Source organism: Lepidochelys kempii, chromosome 1 (assembly GCF_965140285.1).
Source record: "Lepidochelys kempii isolate rLepKem1 chromosome 1, rLepKem1.hap1, whole genome shotgun sequence".
Taxonomy (NCBI): Eukaryota; Metazoa; Chordata; order Testudines; family Cheloniidae; genus Lepidochelys; species Lepidochelys kempii.
In genome coordinates, this window is record NC_136380.1 from 124,358,313 (window position 1) to 124,371,114 (window position 12,802).

At 48.8% G+C, this 12,802-nt stretch overlaps 1 long non-coding RNA gene across 5 annotated transcripts in view; it reads right to left on the reverse strand.

The window, feature by feature from the left end:
• The window catches only part of LOC140914821 (uncharacterized), a 25,254-nt gene continuing 12,452 nt past the window's right edge, over positions 1-12,802 (reverse strand). For 4 of the 5 annotated variants that reach the window (XR_012160003.2, XR_012160000.2, XR_012160002.2 and 1 more), the window contains 2 exons: positions 10,157-10,291; positions 1-1,359 (listed from right to left, as the gene is read on the reverse strand). This is a non-coding gene — a long non-coding RNA (uncharacterized LOC140914821). The remainder of the gene's footprint in view (positions 1,360-10,156; positions 10,292-12,802) is intronic. The other variant, XR_012160001.2, reaches the window with a different exon arrangement.

Below are 12,802 nucleotides of genomic sequence, written 5' to 3' on the forward strand. Positions count from 1 at the left end.
TGTTTTGGTACCAAGGCCTCATCAGATTGCAGGTCACCCTCAGATTTGGAGAGTGCTGCTGCTTTGCACCCTGGAGCTGGCGCATTTCCAAAGAGAGGGAGGAATTGTTCCCCATCAAGTGTACTGAGGAAAAAGTCACATAAGACCAACGGAGGCCGATCCAGGTCCTATGGGGACTCGTCTCCCCACCGCCCCCCCTCCAGAAGGCATGTGGATCAGCATGGGGTGAATACTGGTGTGTGCAGGATGGAGCAGGACAAGTCAACCACTCCCCAGCACTGCACACAGGGGCCAGCCACCCCGTATTGTTGAGTCCGGTTCCAGCCCTGGGCATCCGTTGAGTTCAGTACCGATGAGGGCGATGCCAGCACCGGCTGCTTCCATGCTGGTGGTGTATCTGGCAGCAGCAGACCTCCTCTATCTTTCTGTCCCAACCTCTCCCTTGGTTCAGGACTTTGACAGGGCTGTGCCCTTTATAGCCCCATTGGCTCAGCCGGCTGCTGAACCTATCCATCTGCTGATGCTGCACCCCGATATTTCCCTTCTATACACAGTGGAAATGGGGCTGGCACTGGACTTGGCACAAGGGACCTCCTCAGCACCTGGAACTTCTTTGGTAGCCCCTGTGGCTGGAAATGCCAATGTTGCCATAGCGACAGTCACCACTTTCCACTTTGGCACCATTAGTTACTTCAGTACTGATGACGACTTCAGGGTCAACATTGCTCCAGCACCAGAAACGACAAAGGCATACTCGTTGCTGGCGCTATCGTTTCCACCATTGATGCCAGCCCCCTGGTCATTCTGGGCTATGGACAAGTCGGACTGGCTTCTTGCACTATCAGGGCTGGCCCCACAGCTATCCCCCAGGTCTCCTTGGCGTCTGAGGTTGAATCTTATTCCTCTCTCTTTCCATGGCCTGAGCGAGGGGCGTTCATGGAGTGCTAGACTGGCGCTTGTCTCATGGTTGGGACAGGGGCCCCTGCTCCGGCACCTACTGGCTACCACTGCCATATTCATATCAGTGGCCTCCAGGGGCCACTGCTCGGATATATAGGTCCCACACCTCATCCCGCTTGAAGCAGAGATCATTGGCCAGGTCTGTAGCAGTGACCATCGATCTGCCACAGGTTCTGGTACCGGTGAACCTTCCCCTTGAGGAGCCTCCAGATTCATCCTGCCTGGTCCTGTCAGCCTTGGAGCAGGATTCAGCTCTGGCACAGTTTAACCGCCTCATTCTCATCCCTGGACAATTCCACGGTGCCAGGCTCTTCCTCCCCTTCCGTACCGCAGGATTTCAAGGTGCACCAGGACCTGTTGCAGTGCATGGCCACTTCCCTGGGTATTCAAGCAGAGTTCCTGTGGGAGAACACTCACAGGTTAGTGGATATCCTGCAGCCATCTGCCCCTGGGAGAGTCACCTTATTCATGATACGCTCTTTAAGCCTGCTAAGGTCCTTTGGAGCACCTGGCTTGGCTACTGCCTGTAGCTAAGCATGTGGAAAAGAGCTACTTCATTCCTAGGCACGAATTTGTGGGTTTTTAGTCTCATCAAGCCCCAAATTCCTTGGCAATAACTCTGGTGAATGAAAAGGAGTACTTGTGGCACCTTAGAGACTAACCAATTTATTTGAGCATAAGCTTTCGTGAGCTACAGCTCACTTCATCGGATGCATCCAATGAATGCATACATTCATTGGATGCAAAGCTTATGCTCAAATAAATTGGTTAGTTTCTAAGATGCCACAAGTCCTCCTTTTCTTTTTGCGAATACAGACTAACACGGCTGTTACTCTGAAACCGAGCAGTGTTCCAGTTGTCACTCCTTTCCTCCCCCTCCCCCCCCCGATCCCTTCCATGTGAGGCCAGGCTAGCCTGCTTTCACAATGTTTGGGGTTTGATCACCACCAACAGTTGGATCCTAAGCACCATTGGATCAGGCTGTGCTATCCAGTTCCTTTCTACTCCTCCTTCCCCGTCCCTATTCAGGGACCCCTCTCAAGATACTGCTCCTTGAGCAGGTTCATGCTCTGCTCGTATTGGGAGTGGTGGATGAAATTCCATCAGATCACCGGTGTCAGGGTTTCTGTTCCTGGTACTTTCTGGTACCAAATTCAAGGTAGGAGTAAGACCTATTCTCGACATTTGTGGCCTCAACAAATATATCAGATACCTGAGGCTCTGAATGGCTACTCCATTGACTATCCTTCCCCCGTTGTCTCAGAACAATTAGTTTGCTGTCCTGGACCTTCAGGACGCCTACTTCCATATGGCAATTTTGCCAACCCACAGAAAATTCCTTTGATTTGTCATAGTGGAGAGCCATTTCCAGTGTACCCTGCTTCCCTTTGGCTTTACCAAATGGCCATCGTCATGGCATATCTCAAGAAGAAAGGGATCTACATCTTCCTGTATCTAGATGACTGGTTACTGAGGGGCAGATCCAGATAGGAACTCCATTTCTTATATCCGCTCCACCCTGTGCTTGTTCAACCCTCTGGTCTCATCCTAAACAATGGGAAGTCAACTTTGCTTTGCTCACTCAGAAAATGGAGTTCATTGGGGCCCAAATAGACTCTACCAATTCGAGAGCACTTCTGCTGACCGACAATTTTCAGGCATTTGCCACCTCTACCTCAGTCTGCAATTTCAGCCTTCCATGACAGTTTGGATGTGCCTGGGGCTTTTGAACTGCATGTCTGCTTGCATGCAGGTGGTCCAGTTCACAAAGCTGCATCTTTGTCCCTTCCAAATGTGGCTTAGGACAGTTTACTGTCACTCTTCACTCCTTGGACAGATTTAGCCGTCTTCCTTCACTGGTCCTGGATTCCTTACAGAGTGGACACTTCTTGAGAATGTTTGTTTGTCAGGGCATTCTTTTTGTCTGGCCCTTACCAACCAGGACTGTTGGGCAGGGGAGCACATCTGGGGACGCTGAAAGTACAAGGTCTGTAGTCGGAGCAGGAGTCCTCTCTGCATATCAATGTGCTGGAACATCAGGCCATTTACAATGCATGTCACGCTTTTCAGGCCCATATTAGGGGTGCAGTGGTTGATATTTACCAACAATACCACTGCAATGTGTTATGTGAATAAGCAAGGAGAAGCACACTCCAAAGTGCTCTGCCATGAGGCAATCAGGTTGAGGCAGTTTTTAATTGAGGAGAGTATCACTCCGATGGGTGACCACTTGGCCCAGGGTCCAGAATCATCTCACGGACCATCTCTGCAGGATTTTTTTTTTTTGGGCTGAGTCACCAGTAGTCTCTGAAGACAGTATCCTCCACACTATCTTTGCAACCTGGAGCGTTCAGTGATCGACCTGTTTGCTATGAGGGACAACAGGAAATGTCACCTGTTCTGCTCTCAAGGGGGCCTCAGACCAGGCTCCCTGTCCAATGTCTTGTATCTCAGCTTGCAAGCAGCTCTCTTCTGTGCTTTTTACCTAATCATCCCATAGTTCATCCTCAAGCTGAAGGCAGATTGTATCCTCATTGCTGAGGTAGCGCTGGTTTTCCAGTCTTCTTGTGCTATCAGTTCAGCCTCCAATCCCTCTTCCTCTCCATCCCAACCTATTCACTTACCTTGTGCTCTGTGCTCAGTTCCCTGCATCTCTGTGTGGCTGCTGCATCGCAGAATGAGAAGGAAGAACGGAGTTTGGAACATGTTCAGCAGGTTCTGTTCAACAGTAAGAAGCCCTCTACAGGATGGCCTATTTGGCAAAATTTAAACTGTTTTCCATGCGGTCACTCACCCGCAGAAATCAACCAATGCTGGTTTCCATCCAGGACACCTTGGAGTACCTTCTGCACCTTCAGTTGTCTGGAATTGCATTTAGTTCATTGAAAGTGCTTCGGGCAGCGATATTGGCATTTCATCCCCCCTATTCAGGGAAGATCAGTCTTCTCCAATCTCATTGTAGCAAGATTCTTAAGAGCTCCTTCGTATACATTCTCTGGTCCAAGAGCCGGTTCATCTGTGGAATCTTAATGGGATACCGATGGGATCTCTGTTCAAGCCCCTAGCATCTTGTCAGGGGACAGAGGACAGAAGCGACTTTGTGTGTACAAAGTGCAAGATGGTCTCCATACTGAAAGAGAAGGTTCAAGGTCTGGAGCAACAGGTATCGACCCTGCGTTGCATAAGAGAAACTGAAGATTTCCTGGACAGACGTCAGGATATGCTTCTACAGGCACAAGGTTCTGAAGATTCAGAGCAGGCTGCGCAGCGGGGACAGGAGGACGGTAAAGAAATCTGGCAACATGTGACCTCCAGAAGAAGGGGGAATGTCCATGTACCAGCAACGCGGATACAGGTAAGTAACCGATTTCATGTTCTCTCCACAGGTACCATTGCGAGGAGTGGCCCAGATGATACATCTGGGGGAAGGGAGCAGAAGGAGACTTCACCAGTTGAAAGGCATGAAATGCACTGTCCTAAGGTTGGGGGTTCCACAACCACCACTCCCAAGAGAAGGAGGCGGGTGATGGTGGTCGGGGAGTCTCTCTTCAGGGGGACTGAGTCATCTATCTGCTGCCCTGACCGGGAAAACAGAGAAGTCTGCTGCTTGCCAGGGGCTAAGATTCGCAATGTGACGGAGAGTCTGCTGAGACTCATCAAGCCCTCGGACCGCTACCCCTTCCTGCTTTTCCACGTGGGTACCAATGATACTGCCAAGAATGACCTTGAGCGGATCACTGCAGGCTACGTGGCTCTGGGAAGGAGGATAAAGGAGTATGAGGCACAAGTGGTGTTCTCGTCCACCCTCCCTGTGGAAGGAAAAGACCGGGGTAGGAATTGTCGAATCGTGGAAGTCAATGAATGGCTATGCAGGTGGTGTCGGAGAGAAGGCTTTGGATTCTTCGACCACGGGATGGTGTTCCAAGAAGGAGCAGTGCTAGGCAGAGACAGGCTCCACTTAACGAAGAGAGGGAAGAGCATCTTCGCGAGCAGGCTGGCTAACCTAGTGAGGAGGGCTTTAAACTAGGTTCACCGGGGGAAGGAGACCAAAGCCCTGAGGGAAGTGGGGAAGCGGGACACCGGAAGGAAGCACAAGCAGGAGCGTGTGAGAGGGGAGGGCTCCTGCCTCATAGTGAGAACAAGGGGCGATCAGCGGGTTATCTCAAGTGCCTATATACAAATGCACAAAGCCTGGGAAACAAGCAGGGAGAACTGGAGGTCCTGGCAAAGTCAGGGAATTATGATGTGATTGGAATAATGGAGACTTGGTGGGATAACTCGCATGACTGGAGTACTGTCATGGATGGGTATAAACTGTTCAGGAAGGAGAGGGAGGCCAGAAAAGGTGGGGGAGTTGCACTGTATGTAAGGGAGCAGTATAACTGCTCAGAGCTCAAGTATGAAACTGCAGAAAAACCTGAGAGTCTCTGGATTAAGTTTAGAAGCCTGAGCAACAAGGGCGATGTCATGGTGGGAGTCTGCTATAGACCACCAGACCAGGGGGATGAGGTGAACGAGGCTTTCTTCCGGCAAGTCGCAGAAGCTACTAGATCGCACGCCCTGGTTCTCATGGGCGACTTCAATCATCCTGATATCTGCTGGGACAGCAATACAGCGGTGCACAGACAATCCAGGAAGTTTTTGGAAACTGTAGGGGACAATTTCCTGGTGCACGTGCTAGAGGAACCAACTAGGGGCGGAGCTCTTCTTGACCTGCTGCTCACAAACCGGGAAGAATTAGTAGGGGAAGCAAAAGTGGACGGAACCTGGGAGGCAGTGACTATGAGATGGTCGAGTTCAGGATCCTGACACAAGGAAGAAAGGAAAGCAGCAGAATATGGACCCTGGACTTCAGAAAAGCAGACTTTGACTCCCTCAGGGAACTGATGGGCAAGATCCCCTGGGAGAATAACATGAGGGGGAAAGGAGTCCAGGAGAGCTGGCTGTATTTTAAAGAATCCTTATTGAGGTTACAGGGACAAACCATCCCGATGTGTAGAAAGAATAGTAAATATGGCAGGCGACCAGCTTGGCTTAACAGTGAAATCCTTGCTGATCTTAAACACAAAAAAGAGGCTCACAAGAAGTGGAAGATTGGACAAATGACCAGGGATGAGTATATAAATATTGCTCGGGCATGTAGGAATGGAATCAGGAAGGCTAAATCACACCTGGAGTTGCAGCTAGCAAGAGATGATGTTAACGGTAACAAGAAGGGTTTCTTCAGGTATGTTGGCAATAAGAAGAAAGCCAAGGAAAGTGTGGGCCCCTTACTAAATGAGGGAGACAACCTAGTGACAGAGGATGTGGAAAAAGTTAATGTACTCAATTCTTTTTTGCCTCTGTCTTCCCGAACAAGGTCAGCTCCCAGACTACTGCACTGGGCAGCACAGCATGGGGAGGAGGTGGCCAGGCCTCTGTGAAGGAAGAAGTGGTTCAGGACTATTTAGAAGAACTGGACGCGCACAAGTCCATGGGGCCGGATGTGTTGCATCTGAGAGTGCTAAAGGAATTGGCGGATGTGATTGCAGAGCCATTGGCCATTATCTTTGAAAACTCATGGCGATCGGGGGAAGTCCCGGAAGATTGGAAAAAGGCTAATGTAGTGCCCATCTTTAAAAAAGGGAAGAAAGATGATCCTGGGAACTACAGGCCCGTCAGCCTCACCTCAGTCCCCGGAAAAATCATGGAGCATGTCCTCAAGGAATCAATTCTGAAGCACTTAGACGAGAGGAAAGTGATCAGGAACAGTCTGCATGGATTCATCAAGGGAAAGTCATGCCTGACTAATCTAATTGCCTTCTATGATGAGATAACTGGTTCTGTGGACGAAGGGAAAGCACTAGACATGTTATTGCTCGACTTTAGCAAAGCTTTTGACACGGTCTCCCACAGTATTCTTGTCAGCAAGTTAAAGAAGTATGGGCTGGATGGATGCACTACAAGGTGGGTAGAAAGTTGGCTAGATTGTCGGGCTCAACGGGTAGTGATCAATGGCTCCATGTCTAGTTGGCAGCCGGTATCTAGCGGAGTGCCCCAAGGGTCGGTCCTGGGGCCGGTTTTGTTCAATATCTTCATTAATGATCTGGAGGATGGTGTGGATTGCACCCTCAGCAAGTTTGCGGATGACACTAAACTGGGAGGAGTGGTAGATATGCTGGAGGGTAGGGATAGGATACAGAGGGACCTAGACAAATTGGAGGATTGGGCCAAAAGAAATCTGATGATCTTCAACAAGGACAAGTGCAGAGTCCTGCACTTAGGACGGAAGAATCCAATGCACCGCTACAGACTAGGGACCGAATGGCTAGGCAGCAGTTCTACAGAGAAGGACCCTAGGGGTGACAGTGGACAAGAAGCGGGATATGAGTCAACAGTGTGCCCTTGTTGCCAAGAAGGCCAATGGCATTTTGGGGTGTATAGGTAGGAGCATTGCCAGCAGATCGAGGGACGTGATCGTTCCCCTCTATTCGACATTGGTGAGGCCTCATCTGGAGTACTGTGTCCAGTTTTGGGCCCCACACTACAAGAAGGATTTGGAGAAATTGGAGAGAGTCCAGCGAAGGGCAACAAAAATGATTAGGGGACTGGAACACATGAGTTATGAGGAGAGGCTGAGGGAACTGGGATTGTTTAGTCTACGGAAGAGAAGAATGAGGGGGGATTTGATAGCTGCTTTTAATTACCTGAAAGGTGGATCCAAAGACGATGGATCTAGACTATTCTCAGTGATAGCAGATGACAGGACAAGGAGTAATGGTCTCAAGTTGCAGTGGGGGAGGTTTAGGTTGGATATTAAGAAAAACTTTTTCACTAGGAGGGTGGTGAAACACTGGAATGCGTTACCTAGGGAGGTGGTGGAATCCCCTTCCTTAGAAGTTTTTAAGGTCAGGCTTGACAAAGCCCTGGCTGGGATGACTTAGTTGGGAATGGTCTTGCTCTGGGCAGGGGGTTGGACTAGATGGCCTCCAGAGGTCCCTTCCAACTCTGTTATTCTATGATTGTCCCTTTCTGTGTTTGTGTCAGAGAGCTTTTGTTCCTGGTAGTGATAACATCTGCAAGGAGAGTGTGTGAGTTGTAAGCTCTGATGGGAGGGCCTCCTTATACAGAATTTCCCAAAGACAAGGTGACTTTACGACCACATCCAAAATTTCTGTTTAAAGTGGTTTCTCAGTTTCATTTGAGAAATATGTATATTTACCTGTATTCTTTTCTAAACCACGTTCATCTCTGGAGGAGCAGCATCTCGCTACATTACATGTCAAGCGATGTCTCGCTTTCTATCTGGTCAGGACTAAACCATTTTCGTGTTTCGCCTCACCTCTTTGTGTCATATGCAGATCTTATGAAGGGTCAAGCTGTCTTCAGACTATCTATCTAGCTGGATAACATCCTGTAACAAGACTGCATATGAAATAGCATCCGCTACACACCCTCAGCGGGTGCAAGCTCATTCAGTTAGAATGCAAGCACTGTAAATAGCATTCCTCAGTGATGTTTCCATATTGGACATTTGCAGGGCTGCTACGCGGTCATCTATACATGCATTCATGAGCCACTATGCCATTACTGCACATTAGAGTGGAGGCAACCTTTGGAAGGGCGGTTCTGCAATCCTTGCTTAGGTAGACTCTGAGCCCCACCTCATAAGAATATACATAAGAACCTAAGTATGGCCATACCGGGTCAAACCAATGGTCCATCTAGCCCAGTATCCAGTTTTCCGACAGTGGCCAATGCCAGGTGCTTCAGAGGGAATGAACAGAACAGACACTCATTGAGTGATTCATCCCATCGTCCACTCCCAGCTTCTGGTAAACACTCAGAGCATAGTATTGCATCCCTGCCCATTCTGGCTAATAGCCACTGATGAATCTATCTTCCATGAATTTATCTAGTTTTTTTTTTTTAACCCAATTATACTTTTTGGCCTGCAAAACGTCCTTTGGCAAGGAGTTCCATAGGTTGACTATGCGTTGTGCAGAAAAAATACTTCCTTTTGTTTATTTAAACCTGCTGCCTATTTCATTGTGTGACCCCTAGTTCTTGTGTTATAAGAGAGTAAATAACACTTCCTTATTTACTTTCTCCACATCAGTCATGATTTTATAGACCTCAATCATATCCTTCCTTAGCAGTCTCTTTTCCAAGCTGAAAAGTCCGTCTTTTTAATCTCTCCTCCTACGGAAGCTATTCCATACCCCTAATAATTTTAGTTGCCCTTCTCTGTACCTTTTCCAATTCCAATATGTATTGTTTGAGATGGGGCAACCCGATCTGCACACAGCATTCAAGATGTGGGTGTACCGTAGATTTATATAGAAGCATTGATATTTTCTGTCTTATCTATCCCCTTCCTAATGGTTCCTAACATTGTTAGCTTTTTTGACTGTGCCTACACATTAAGTTAGGAGTGGGCAAACTTTTTGGCCCGAGGGCCACATTGGGGTTATGAAACTGTATGGAGAGCCTGGACCCTGCCCCCCTCAGAAACTCTGACCCATCCAACACCCTCCCACTGCTCCTTGTCCCCTAACTGCCCCACTAGGACCCCACCTCCTATCTAAGACCTCCCTGCCCCAACCCCCCCGTTCCCTGTCCCCTGACTGCCCTCCCCGCCCAACCCCCCCACCATTCAGCTCAAAGTGGCAGGAGCACGCAGCCTGGTCAGAGCCAGTCACACCTGCCAGAGCACTGGTGTCGCGTGGCGCTGAGGGGACGGTGGGGGAGGGGCCGGGGGCTAGCCTCCTCTGCCAGGAGCTTAGGGGCCGGGCAGGATGGTCCCACAGGCCCGAGTTTGCCCACCTCTGCAATAAGCACACGTTTTCAGAGAACTATCCAAAATGACTCCAAGATCTCTTTGAGTGGTAAGAGCTAATTTTAGACCCCATCATTTTGTATGTATAGTTGAGATTGTTTTCTAACGTGCACTACTTTGCATTTATCAACATTGAATTTCATCTGCCATTTTGTTGCCAAGTCACCCAGTGTTGTGAGATTCCTTTGTGACTCTTCACAGTCTGCTTTGGACTTAACTTTGAGTAATTTTGCACTGCCGGCAAATTTTCCCACCTCACTGTATACCCCTTTTTCCAGATAATTTATGAATATGTTGAACAGCACTGGTCCCAGTCCTGGGGGCCACCACTCTTTTCCTCTATACATTCTGAAAACTCTCCCATCCTTTGTTTCCTACCTTTTAACCAGTTGTTCATCCTTGAGAGCACCTTCCCTCTTATCCCACGACTGCTTACTTTAAGAGCCTTTGGTGAGGGTCTGGGACATACCTAGAAGTCTTGACATCAGCTTCAGTTGCTCCATCCCTGGGAATCTGTGCGAACATAGAAAAATCTACTTGTCTAAAGTCTGACAAAGACTGTAGAATTTATAGGAGTAATCTTAGATTCAGTGAGGGCTTATCTCCCTGTGGACAGATTTCACACTGTGAGCTACCTGATAAATCAGGTTACACTCAACCTTTGCAAATCAGTTAAGATTTGCCTTACTCTCCTTGGGCACATGTCATGTATTTACATGACATCAATCACCAGACTCCACCTCTGTTGCCTCTAGGCTTGGCTTTGAACAGTGTACATACACCACGTGCACGCAGCATGAACAGCATATCAATTGCTCTCATCAAGGAGAGGGCCTCATTGATTTGGTGAAAAGATCTCGGATAAGTATGAGAGGGTTGGATCTCAGAAACCCCCTTTGGGGCTGCCAGCTACTTCTGCCCCTGCTTTCCCTGCTCTCCCAGCTTGGGACTTCAATGCCCAGCCTGGTTTCAGCCAGACCTGCTAGCCTGCTGCAAACCCAGAACCATGTCTGAACTACGTCCCCTAACAGCTGTAGGCTTAAACTTAAAGCAGCTTACAGAAGTATACCTGTCTTTAACACTCAGATGCCCAACTCCCGAATAAATCCGTTTTACTCTGTATAAAGCTTATACAGGGTAAACTCATAAATTATCCACCCTCTATAAGACTAATAGAGAGATATGCACAGCTGTTCCCCCCCAAGTATTAATTCATACTTTTTACTTATTTATTAACCCAGAGTGATTTTATTAAATACAGAAAGTAGGATTTAAGTGGTTTCAAGTAGTAACAGACAGAACAAAGTGAATTACCAAGCAAAATAAAATAAACCATGCAAGTCTAAGCCTAGTACAGTAATAAAACTGAATACAGATAAAATCTCACCCTCAGAGATGTTTCAATAAGTTTCTTTCACAGACTGGACACCTTCCTGGACACCTTCCCCTAGTACAGCCCTTGTTCCAGCTCAGGTGGTAGCTAGGGGATTTCTCATGATGGCCACCCCATTTGTTCTGTTCCACCCACTTATATATCTTTTGCATAAGGTGGGAATCCTTTGTCCCTCTGGGTTCCCACCCCTCCTTCTCAATGGAAAAGCATCAGGTTAAAGATGGATTCCAGTTCAGGTGACATGATCACATGTCACTGTAAGATTTCATTCCCCACTTGCCAGCCCACAGGTATACAGGAAGACTCACAAGTGAAATAAAGCCAGGTACAGTCAACTGTCCTGGTTAATGGAAGCCACTAAGATTCCAAACCACCATTAATGACTCACACTTTGCATAACTACAATAGGACCTCAGAGTTATACTTCATATTTCTAGTTTCCAATACAAGAGTGATACATTTATACAAACAGGATGACCACACTCAGTAGATTATAAGCTTTGTAATGATACCTTAAAGAGACCTTTTGCATGAAGCATATTCCGGTTACATTATATTCACACTCATTAGCATATTTTTATAAAATCATATAGAGTGCAACACCACAAGGGTGTTCCTTTCCTATCCCCCACACTCACAAAGGCAATAACTGTAAACAACTCTGTGAGGCTGGAGAGTTCACATGGATGGCCACACAGCACAGGGCACCTGGCCATCCTGGGAAACCAGAATGTGCATAAATCTTCTGGAATTCAGAGCAGTCCAAGAAGCCAGCAAAGCAGTCTTACTATTCATCCAATCTCCTATCCTCATATCAGACAATATACAATAACCATATTCTACATAAATAAGCAGGGAGAGAAGAGATCCATTTCCCTGCGTAGAAGCAGTCAACTTATGGAACTGGTGTATCACAAACCAGACCACCCTTTCGGCAGTGTACTTTCCAGGCACCCAGAGTTTGCTGGCATACAGCCTAACACAGGAACGGGCAAACTTTTTGGCCTGAGGGCCACATAGGGTTTCCAAAATTGTATGGAGGGCTGGTTAGGGGAGGCTGTGCCTCCCCAAATAGTCAGGCATGGCCCGGTCCCCGACCCCTATCCGACCTCCCCTGCTTCTCGCCCCCTGACGGCCCCCCCCAGGACTCCTGCCCTATCCAACTCCTTCCCTGTCACCTGACAGCTCCCCAGGACCACTGCCCCCTGCCACCCCATCCAACCCCTCCTCTCATCCCTGACTATCTCCCCGGGATCCCTGCCCCATCCAACCACCCCTTCTCCCTGTCCCCTGACTAGCCCAAGAACCCCTGTCCCTGACTGCCCCACCCCACCCCATCCAACCCACCTCTCCTTCCTGACTGCTCCCCTGGGACCCCTTCCCCCATTCAACCCCCCTGCTCCCTACCTGCAGATCACTCAACCCCTATCCACACCCCCATCCCCTGACCACTACCCCGAACTCCCCTGCCCTCTATCCAACTCCCCTGCTCCCTGGCCCCTCACCACGCTGCCTGGAGCGCCGGTGGCTGGTGGCACTATAACTGCGCCGCCCAGAGCACCAGGAGAGGCAGCCGCGCCGCCCGGCTGGAGGCAGCCGCGCCACCGTGCAGCACAGAGCACCGGGTCAGG